Source organism: Neofelis nebulosa, chromosome 6 (genome assembly GCF_028018385.1).
Source record: "Neofelis nebulosa isolate mNeoNeb1 chromosome 6, mNeoNeb1.pri, whole genome shotgun sequence".
In the NCBI taxonomy this organism is placed as follows: Eukaryota; Metazoa; Chordata; class Mammalia; order Carnivora; family Felidae; genus Neofelis; species Neofelis nebulosa.
In genome coordinates this window covers 110,118,050-110,130,167 of record NC_080787.1, presented here as the reverse complement: position 1 = coordinate 110,130,167, position 12,118 = coordinate 110,118,050, and the positions used below count along the sequence as shown (strand labels likewise).

At 37.1% G+C, this 12,118-nt stretch overlaps 1 protein-coding gene across 2 annotated transcripts in view; it reads right to left on the bottom strand.

Moving 5' to 3' along the window:
• The window catches only part of SLC35F1 (solute carrier family 35 member F1), a 470,792-nt gene that overhangs the window by 250,929 nt on the left and 207,745 nt on the right, over positions 1-12,118 (bottom strand). The window lies entirely within an intron of this gene.

Sequence of the window (12,118 nt, the reverse complement as noted above, 5' to 3'; positions counted from 1 at the left end):
AATAGTAAACTTTCTTCATCATGTTTATCTCATTTATTCAAGCTCTCCCCGATTCCCATTGCTGGTGTTAAACTGGAAGCTGCCAGAATTGTACTTGGTACCTTATATTATGGCAGGAAAAAAATTAAGTTTCTGACCTGGCAAAAGCTTGTTTAATGAGCAGCTTTGCTTGGTACAGAATCCTTTCAGATCAGCAAGCACAGGGCAATCAGCCATTGGAAATTCAAGCTACCACACTGTCAAAAGCTCAGGACAGCCAAGCTGCAATGGTTTTAGCTAACAATGGCATTTATGTTTTTGTTGCATTTCAATTTTTTTCTTAATAAAGTGAAAGAAGAGAAATGAAGGAATTGAGGTAAAGACACTCTTGTATTGCACATACAAAAATGCCATGCTGAAGCCTCCAAATACAATAAATTATTACATCATTATTTCATATCAGTTGAGATACAAAAATAAAATATCACTGGGTCTTGAACTGCATTGTAAAAATAAAGGTAAAGTCATTTCATCAGCTTCCCATTTTGAGGGTAATTTCAGTTTTTTGAGAAAATGTAACTTTGAAATGGGGAAATTTCTTACAGGCTTTGATGGTAACATTTGATTCTGAAAGGCTAGGACAGCTATTCAAATAGTATATGGAGAACTTATTATGAAATCCCCAACTGCACTGTTATTAAATCATCTAGTAATTTTTATTTTATTGGTTTCTTAAATATTTGGGAATTATTTTTTCTTTTACATATACTACAGTGTCACAATGTGTCTGGGGGTCTTCTCCCCAACTGAGAAAGACAAAAGAGAAAAAACATGAGAGATCATATAAAAGATAAATTTATATAAGAAGAAGAAATTCATAACTTTGAGGGGAATGTTAAGCATCAGAATGCATCTCTAAGGGAATGGTAGGGCTGTCTTTGAAGAGAAAATAATTTCTCATTTACACGGATAACTTAAATGTGATTCTATGAGATGAGAGGGTGGTTGGGTGAAATGATCCTTAAGGAAGTGGTTTATTTGCACATTGCAGAAAACTATAGCCAGATATCACTGGATTCAAATCTTTGTTCTGCAACTGACTAGTGCTGTCACCTTGAGCAATACACAGAACATTCACAGGTTTCAATTTTCTCAACTTTAAAATGAGAAGCAAGGGGCGCCTGGGTGGCGCAGTCGGTTAAGCGTCCGACTTCAGCCAGGTCACGATCTCGCGGTCCGTGAGTTCGAGCCCCGCGTCGGGCTCTGGGCTGATGGCTCAGAGCCTGGAGCCTGTTTCCGATTCTGTGTCTCCCTCTCTCTCTGCCCCTCCCCCGTTCATGCTATGTCTCTCTCTGTCCCAAAAATAAAAATAAAAAAAAACAAACAAACAAAAAAAAATAAATAAAATAAAATAAAATAAAATGAGAAGCAAACCATAAGAGACTCTTAAATACAGAGAACAAACGGATTGCTGGAGGGGAGGTGGGGGGGATGGGCTAAATGGGTGATGGGCATGAAGGAAAGTACTTGTTGGGATGAGCACTGGGTGTTATAATTAAGTGACGAATCACTAAATTCTATTCCTGAAACCATTATTACACTATATGTTAACTAACCTGAATTTAAATAAAATTAAAAAATAAAACATTAAAAAATAAAAAATAAAAAAAATTGAAATACTTAAAAAAAAGTAAAATGATGATCATGAAAATGTACAACTATTTTGTGAAGGTTAAACTGGGTCAATATAAACAAATCCTTACCAAGGTAACTATATCATAATATGTTTTCAGAGGTAATAGTTATTTTTATTAAAGTCCCTATCAACTTTCTGAAAATAGAGTAGTGCCACAGATTCTAATTTGTACCTCTGGAGAGCAACTCTTGAATGCCTAATAAAATAAAGCAGTGAACATCTCCACACTAATGCTTATGATGATAAGCCAGAAAATAGACACAAGAAACAGCTGCTGAAGCAAATCAAAATTTTTTCCTAATTCTTGATTTAAACACCTCACAGTTTTAAACTTCTTTTGATTGTTATTAATTTAAACTATTTTTAATTGGTCCTTTGTCTACTTTCAAAAACCTTTGAGATCACTTAAAATAAAAATTAGGCAAAAAAAATATCTATTGCATATTTCTGATAGAACTGTTAAACATTTAAATTCAAAGAGTTTGAAGGGTAGCAGTTAGAAAGAAAAGAAAGAAAACATGAGTATGCCAGGAATTAGTAATAGCCGCTGAGTTTACTATGATTGAGGATTAAGTTTAATATTGAGCGTCCTGGCAGCCAAGGCAAAGAATTCCTTTTTATCATTTAATTCTTAGAACCTTAATGGAATGAATTCTGTCAGAGCCACTTCAGTGTGGAAACTTGCAAGAGGTTATTGCTTTCACGGGGCTTCAACTCACCCATCACCCTCTAAATTAATTTTAATGTACAATTTTAATGTATTCTTAATGTACAACGAATTAAGGGTTTGAGCCTTTAGTTATCATTATTTTTGAATTATCTTGAGAAAATATGGAAATTATTTGTAAGCAGAAAACGCAACCCAATGAACTCATGTTCACAAGAACTATGTAAAGAAAAGGGTTGGTAAGCTATAAGGACAATATGGCCAAAATTTTCCCTCCTAAGTTTACCTCCATAGATATAAAGGGAATTCCCTACTTTCAGGGTATTTTACGCATCAACATGCATCTGTATGGGAATGAGGGAGCTATCTTCAATACAAAATAAGTTCTTGATTACTCTTTGAATTAGTTAAATGTGATTCTGAGTGATGAGTTGGTGGTTAGCCAAAATGATTCTTAAAGAGGTGGTATTTTGCAAAATCTACAGAAGCCAAGCAGATTATCATGAATTACTCTGATACCTCAGGCTGCATTAGCCTGGTCTCAGCTAACACTATTTTGTAGCAACATTGCTTGAAACCAGACATAAAAGATTTAAAAGAAAGTTTTTCTCTGTGTATAGTTCCTTGGATTCTTGAGAATTTCTAAGTAGCCCATCAAACTGTACCAATTGCCGATTCCATGCCAAGCACTGTGCCTTGTGGGAAACCATCTGTATGTTTATTATAAGTGTCAAATTAGCCCAGAAGAAATGAGAAGATACCCTTGAACTGGGGGTTCATCTGACCCAACTTAAACCGAGAGACTAGTCTTTTGTTTGTACTGTGACTAGAAGCTGCGATATTTTTATGCTATTTGTCTTTCTGGTTTCCATTTCAAAGACTATCCTTTTCAGTATGTAACCTTATTATTTTCCCAAAGACTTTCACCATGTTTGACTTCCTAATTCATTTTATCTCTTGTCTTTCCATCTGTTGTATACTCAATTTATGAATCTCAGTAGTGCAAAATGTAAGTTATTTATTTAATTTGAACTGGATACCTACAAAAGGTAAGCCACGGTGGTCTGAATGTCCCTCAAAAAATGCGGGCCTATTAATTCATCTTGTAAAAAGGAGCATAATATTGGATATTTCCCAGACACTTTAGGTAAGCTGCCAGGATTATTGAGCTTACATTGAGTAATTCTTAAGGGTACCTAATATATACACAATGATGCTGAATAAGTATGTGGTAATGACTAAAATTATGTATTAGACAGCATTATTGTAGGTTAGCCAATAATGTATAAATCTTTTTGCTCTCTAAAATAAGAAAATATTGTTATTGCTGAATTATTTTACATCGTCTCGTATATAAGCATCGTCTTTTAAATCTTTAAAAAGGCAGAATACTTGTGCTGCATTTCTTTTATTCTAACATAAGATTTAATGACCACTGAGAAATAGTTACCTTATTTTAAACCCTCTGCACTTTGAGATCTATCGCCACGTAGCTTTGTTAATAAACCGCAGTCCAATAGAGTCTCAAAGTTACCTTATGCTATCTTAGAGGACCTTCCCTCAAAAAAAAGAAGAGTTTATTGTCTCTTAGCTCAAGAAGAATCCATGTCTGAACACTGTAGCAAAAATGCAAAGCATATCTATCCCTAGAAGCTGCCATTTTCATCACAGCGTCCTTCATTTGCATCTTGCCATGAGATCAATAAATCACTGGTGTGAAGTACACAGCAGCACAGCATTCAGCCGTACTGGGAAAAGAGGCTCATTAGCTCCCAGCTCTGTCCCTTCCTGAAATGAATTCTGCTCTGTTTACCTACCAGATTCGTTACTTCCTCCACATAAGAAGGCATTCATGAGAACTCAAAGCCTCCTGGATTCTTTCAAAAATCTGTTTTGAAGACACCATTTAAAAATGAGCAAAAAATTTGAACAGACACCTCCCAGGATATATGAGTGGCTGAGAAGCATGTGAAAAGATGCTGTACACTGCTACTCACAAGAGAGATGCGGATTAAAACCACAATGAAATACCACCATGCCCTCACTAAAATGGCTAAAGTTCAAATGACTGATGACACCAAGTGCTGATGAGGATTCAGAGCAACTGGAATTCTAGTACGTTGCTGGTGGAAATTCAAAATGGTACAGCCACGTTGGAAAATGTCATAAACATACATTTCCTGAGTGAACCAGCAACTCGCATTTCTAAATATTTATCCAATAGGAAATGAAAACACCTGTTGCACAAATATGTATATGTGTATGTTCATTGCAGCATTATTCATAATAGCAAGAAACTGGGAGCAACTTTAATCTCTCTCAACTGGTGAATAAATAAGCAAATTGTGCTATATCCATACCATAGAACAATGCTCAGCAATAAAAATTTATGAGATATTAATACATGCAACAACATGGATGGATGTCAAAAACATGCTATATGTGAAGGAAGCCAAACACAAAAGAGAATGCACTGTGTGACTCAATTTATATAAAACTCTAGGAAAAGACAAAACTATTCTGACAGAAGGCAGATCAATGGTTGCTTCAGTTTGGAGAATGTGGAAGAGGATTTTCTGCAAAGGGCATGAGGAATCTTTAGGACAATGGAAATATTCTGTATCTTTATTTTGATGATGGTTGCACGATTATATACAATTACCAAAATTTATCAGACTGTACACTTAACATTGATGAGTTCATTGTCTGTGAATAAAACTTCAATGAAAATTTTTATTCTGAACTGCTCTTTTGATTCATTCTACTTATTATAAAGTGATAAAACTTACTCCAAATTATTGGCCCTTGTTACCCAGAAAATCAACTCTGATAATCTCAAAAGCCCTCTTATTCCACAACTGCTCTCATAAAACAAGACATCCCCTTTCTTTCTACTTCTGTTTTCAGAATTCAGTTGCTGCAAATGTCCACATGCTGTTTTTTCCTCTCTTTGTCATAGGTCATAAGCTAGAAGCACCGTACCACCAGAAAAGGAAACACAAAAATGTATATTCCTTCACTTAGGGAAACCTAGTAAAAATTCCTGACAAGACTCTGTTTTGAAAATGTTTGCATTGATAAAGGTAATAATATTTAGAATCAAATGTATGCAAATAGGGTTGTTGGTACAGCAGGTGAAAATTACTAGCCTCTCACTTATCTGCTGCAGGTCTGAGAATGACCATCTTATTTCAGTAAAAAGGAAGAGTGAAACCTACAAGAGGCCTCAGAAAGCAGAACAAGGGTCATTTTTGGAAGTTACAGTTTGTATACATGCAGAAATAAACCTGAAATCTACAACCTTTTGGAATTAAAATGAGCTGCCTTGTGAAATAGTGAGCCTCCCTTCACTACAGATAATAAAGCAGAGGTTGAATAAACATTTGTGCAAATGTCATAGATGTTATCTCAGCATCAGCCATGAGGTGAGACAGTGTGATCTCTGAGGTCTCACTTGATGCTGAGATTCTATGATTCAATTAAACCATTAATGACCTTCTCCTCTGCAGTTTTACCAAAGTCATGGGTTAAAAATCTAGATTGCAAAAAAAAAAAAACAAACAAACAAAAAATCTAGATGCACAGGGAATGAGCTAATGGTCACAGACCGCTTACTTGAGCAAGTTTGAGATGTTGGCTATGAAGAACAGGAAGAAAATAAAAAAACAGCAGTATATACCATAAGGTCTCAAAAGGGTCTAATGAACACCCCCTCCCCTTTTAAGAACATGATATTCAACGGCAATGGGAAGGAAGCAAACTGAAAAGTGAACACTGAAATGATAGAGAGAGGAAATGAGAGGATATAAGTGTAGGTCCCCGTACATGAAGTAAAGTCACTGGATGGTTTCTACCTTTTCTGTAAAGTGGGAGGCAAAGGCTTCTGAAAAGAAGAAGAGAAGAGAACACTGATGGTTTAAAGAAACATACAGTGAGGCCCCTGGGTGGCTTAGTCGGTTGAGTGTCTGCCTCTTGATTTTGGTTCAGGTCACGATCTCATGGTTTGTGAGTTTGAGCCCTGTGTGGGGTTCCATGCTGACAGCGGGGAGCCTGCTTGGGATTCTCTCTCTCCCTCTCTCTCTCTCTGTCTCTCCCCCTCCCTCCCCCCCCTCTCAAAATAAGTAAATAAATAAATAAATAAATAAATAAATATTAAAAAAAAAAAAAAAAGAAACACACAATGGAGAATGGACGAATGACAGGATGTTTGAGCAGATCCAAGGTTCAATATAATTAAAGAGCTTAGATGGGTTACTCACATGTTTTACATCTCCCCTGGCAGCTCAGATAAAAAGAAAAGCAGACAGGGGCGCCTGGGTGGCTCAGTCGGTTAAGCGTCCGACTTCAGCTCAGGTCACGATCTCACAGTTCATGAGTTCGAGCCCTGCATCGGGCTCTGGGCTAATGGCTTGGAGCCTGGAGCCTGCTTCCGATTCTGTGTCTCCCTCTCTCTCTGCCCCTCCCCCGTTCATGCTCTGTCTCTCTCTGTCTCAAAAATAAATAAATGTTAAAAAAAAAATTAAAAAAAAAAAAAAGAAAAGCAGACAGCAGGTGCTCTAGGGTTGAGAGTAACGTTTAGTACATTCTTAGCTAAAGATCAAGGAAGAGAGAATTCCAGCAGTAGAAAAGAACAGCATTAATGTAGTAAACTCTGAACCCAGTGAAGCTAAAAGGTTTAATGATGTGGATAGAGGAGAAGATGCTTAGAAGTCTTGGTAAAAAAGGAGAATGGGAATCATCTCAACAATAACCAACATCTGATGGCATTTTACCAAGGCTTTTTACAGACATGATTTTATTTCATTGCTGTAACAACTTCGTGAAGCATCATTATCTCCTAATTTTAAGATTAGGAAACTGAGGCTTAAGTACAATGATAGATATTCACGGCATCACAAGGCTCATATTGTGAGGCTGGGATGCAAACCAGGTCTTCTAACAGCAAACAATCCTTCTTTTCTTTTGAACTCTGTGTGCAGAGCCCAATGTAAGGGACAGAGTGGGACAAGGAAGCAGCAAGCTTCCACGACAAGATGGTCATGCTCCCCACCATGTCGTCAGCACCCAGCAGTATTAACAAGCATATAGCAGGGACTCAGTAAATACAATTAGAAGTGAACTGAGAACTACCACAAGCCCAATAAGGAAAACCATTCTGTGAAACACCTTGAAAATCACAGGAAAATAAATGAATTAACCATCTTAAGTCACTGTTCTTTTATAATATATAAACCATCACACTCAGGTTTTTGACCTCCACGTTCTTCAATCTTTTTATTGCATTTTTTTTTATCACACTGTTTGACACACCTTGAAATTTCTCTTTTCTCTTTTTTGTTTTTAAAATAGTCTTCAGGGGTACCTGGGTGGCTCAGTCAGTTAAGTGTTTGACTTTGGCTCAGGTCATGCTCTCACAGTTCGTGAGTCAGAGCCCAGCATTAAGCTCTGTGCTGACAGCTCAGAGGGTGGAGCCTGATTCAGATTCTATGTCTCCCTCTCTCTGCCCTGCCCCTGCTCACACTGTCTCTCTCTCTCTCTCTCCAAAATAAATAAACATTAAAAATTTTTAATAAAAAAATAAAATTAAAAAATTTAAAAAGTAGTCTTCAGAGCTATAACTTTATAATAAATTAACAAGATAGAAAGAATTAATATAATAATATATTTATCTTTTTCACTTAGCATGAGATAGATACTAAAGCACTATTTAAATAATATAAATTGTCAAGCCCCTTTCATTTGGAAAGGGGCTTATTCTATGGATCTTAGATAGTGGTAAATATGGCTTGAATTAAATTACAGTTATAGGCATTATATTTAAGCAATACATCTTTAATGCCCCCAGAAGAAAGATTTTATTCCTAGAAATACCTTCAAGATTTTCACTTGCTGCAAAGTTGTAAAATGTTGACCACTCTTGTATTCATTTTATAATCCAGTGGTCATCAAACTGGGTTATGCGTACCCACGGAAACTTTACAAAAGTTTGCAAGCGTGGTCAGTTTGAAGACATCAGTTGCATATCACCAGCTTTCCCCTATATATGCTTTCTTTTCCTAACTGGATCTGCCTGCGAATCGATAGTGGACAGTCATGCCGCTGCTCCTTTCCCCTCTCTTTTGCAATCTCCTTTCTCCCACTTTACAGAAGAAATGCATGCCTCTCGCCCATTCTGCATTTCAGTATGGTGGTAGAGAGAGTCTTGGGTTATAAAGAGTACTTGAGGACACTACACAAAGGGACGGTTTGAATTACTGTGTTCCAAGTGTTCCTTTATCAAAGTACCAAGTCTGTCTCTCAGTTGCATATTTGAATTATCTCTGGGAGGAAGTGAACATTTCCATGCTTCCTTCCAACCATTCAACATTAGATCTTCAAATTAAAGAAAAAAAAGTGGAGGTAAGTTGATGTTTTATATTTTCTTTTCACTCAGACCTGAATAAGAAACACTTTACCTTTTAACATTTTTAATATTAACAGTTTTATTAACCTTGGCCAGATATTTAGCGGATACAAGAAATCCATATTCACTTTCTACCTGGGTAGAAGTTGGCTTGCTGTCATTTTGTCAACTTTTTGTTCATTTATAAGACTTACATGAAGGCAGCAGAGTGATACTGTGATAGGGAAATGTGTGAGAAGAAAATTTCAGAGATAAAATCAAATTACTTGACTGGGGTCAGGTTCAAAGCAACACCTGGGGTGGTGCAAAGAGCGCACCCTGCTGGCCAGTTTCAATGTCTGTAAAACGCACCAGCCACTTTAAAATTCTGGTAGTGAAGCCTCAAAGAAACCACTGATGTTAAATGCTGTAAAACACTATGAATACAAGCAGTTTTATTCGAGATAAATAGAGAATACAGTATAATCATTAAAACCTCCATTTCATCCTTGATTCCTCTTATCACCTTATCTTTTCTCCTGGTTGGTACTATTGTTTTCGTTCTACTTCCATTTGTCAACCAACAAGGGCTTAGGACACACCTGCTATCTGGTCAGTGCACCTTCCTTCTTTCTAGCAGCTTTAGGACCCTCTCCACCTCTACAAATCTTCTTTTTATCTCCTGTCTCTGCTGATAGGTGATGGCTAGCTTTGACACACCAAGCATGAATCATTCTTCCTGGGGCACTGTGACAAGCGCATCAGTGTGGAATTATGGATAAAGTTGCACCTGACAGACTCAGCTGGAAGTGCTACAAGGTTTGAAATAAAGCTGTGTCTCCGAACACAATAGATAATGATCTTGATGGAAATGCTGAAGGTCAAGGCTAGCTTCTTTAATTGCACATACACTGTGATTCCATTTCACAGAAGCAATGATATCTTAGACACTGCTTCTCTGATCAGTCATTTTACTCTTTCGTGGTTAAAAATGTAATTTCTTATAATGGCACCCACAGTGTGCTGCAATTATACAGAAATGCACTTCCAGTTATAATCCATCGCTTGATTAGAAGACATCAGCAAACCACCTCCCAGAAAAAGTAGCACATTGTAAATACTATTAGTTCTTGTCTTCTATCAATGCAGAACTGTGCTGGCAATAAAATCAGCTGATTGATGTTCAGCATTATCTGAGGCAAGAGCTGAGAGAGTTCCTAAAACAGAACAGTGACTTAAAAGTCAACTAATAACTCAATGCATCTGTTTGGGAAGAACAGTCTGGATATCAAATTAGAAATATCTCAAACAAACCCCTTCTGTGCCCAGTGGCTTCTACATATACCCTACATTAGGTTTGCATGGTTATTAAGTGCAGCAGATTATGTTGTCTCTTAATCTACTCTCCTTTTCAAAAATGTAATGATTTGTTTGCATTTAATGAAGATACTAGATATGTTAAATAAACTGTCCCCATCACCACTGTCCAGGATTCCGATTCAAAATAACAAGACTGCCCTTTCCAAACTCAGATCATGCCAAAATTGGATGAAAATAAAAGGCTATAAGAGGAAGACTTCAACTGGTTGTTGTAGTGGAGGGAATGAGATCTTGAAATACAGGAAGAAAATTGAAGAGACCAAACATGTTTGGAGTGAAGCCGAAGAACACAAGTATAATCAATGCAAAATATAAGAAACTAGGGAGAAAATAACAATAATTCACTTAGGCCTAAAATATTCCAAGAACATGGACTAAATGCATGAAGCAAACAGAAACATAATCGTGATAATATAATGTTTATAAAGAAAGAAGGTAAGGTGTAGTAGTTAAGGATTTGGGCTCTGGAATTCAACGCTGCCAAGGTCCAGCCCCACCTTTTCCACTTAAGAGGCTTGGTTAAGTTCTGCAGCTGACTCTCTGAGGAATGGTTTCCCCATGGGTATAATGGAGGTAAGACTAGTATCTATCTCTTATGAAAACTAAATGGTATACTGCAGACAGAAGGGCTTGATTTAAGTTAGCTAATACTAGTATTTTTGCTTCATTGTTTGTAGTGTTATGTATTACACTATGCTGAGTAAAGACAAGTAGACAAGTCATTGACCAATGTTGATGTATCATTTAAAAGATGACACTGGCACTAAAATACATGAACAGCTATAGCATAGAAGAGAGACAACATACTTTTTAAATAAGTGAAATTGTACAGCATTATTAAATGGTATTGGATAATTCTTAATTCTGGGCTCTTGAAGAACTTGAGAAAGAAAGAACTCTATGAAGAACTTGAGAAGGAAAGCCAGAAACATAGTTAATTATCTCACGGGAAAGGCGGTATCCTGGGTTCAGTCTTTTAACATCTACTGGCCCATATAAGAATGGGCCTTTGGCCTGGAGTACTTCCTTACCAAGCAATGAAGAGTCCACACAGCCTGTACCCACCTTATCACTTTGTGTGGGAATATCTTTACTTATTTCCAGCTCAGTGGCTACTCTTTTTTTCACTGCTTAAAGCATGTGCGTCACATAGCACCCTACTGTTATACCTGTCCTCCACAAGGAGACGATAGGGTTTCTTCCACTGTGGAACTAAAGGGGAGTATGTAGGCCAACTGCCCTGTGTTGGCCACAGGGGAAGACCCACTGGCCGTGGGGGGCTGATGCCCACTACTGAAGCTGACCTTGCTCTGTCCCTTCTCTATAAAGTACTATTCCATCCAGTACTTGACTTACGTTTTCCATAGTGATTACAATACAAAGACTAAATGAGCAGAAGTATCTAGAGTCCTCTTCTGGGATTACTAACTAGTACACAATACTCTATTCCCTTGGTGCCAGGTATTCTTCTCTACACTAATAGACTTGAAAATAGAACCTAGGAAAAAAGTTAAAGAAATGAAACGATAGTTAGAAAAGATAATACTGAGAGGTTACTATAACTTTCTTTGCAGTGAACTCTGCTCTCTCCAACATTAACATACCTATGCCAGTTTTCTTTCTAAGTTTATTTATTATTTATTTTGAGAGGGAGAGAGAGGGAGAAGTAGAGAGAGAGGGAGATAGAGAATCCCAAGCAGGCTCTGTGCTGTCAGCATGGAGACTGACGCAGGGCTCAGCATCATGAACCATGAGATCATGACCTGCATGTGCTAAAATCAAGAGTCAGACTGAGCCACCCACGTGCCTCGATGCCAACTTTCTTTTGATTAGTGTCACCATGGTATATCTTTCTCCATTCCTTTACTTTTAATATATCTGTGTCTTTTTTTTTAAAGAAGTTTTTTACTGACTATATAGTTGGGTCTTATTTTTCTGTTCATTCTGAAAGTCTCCTCTTTTAATTGGTGCATCTAAAACACTCACATTTAAAGTGAAAATTGATAGGGCACCT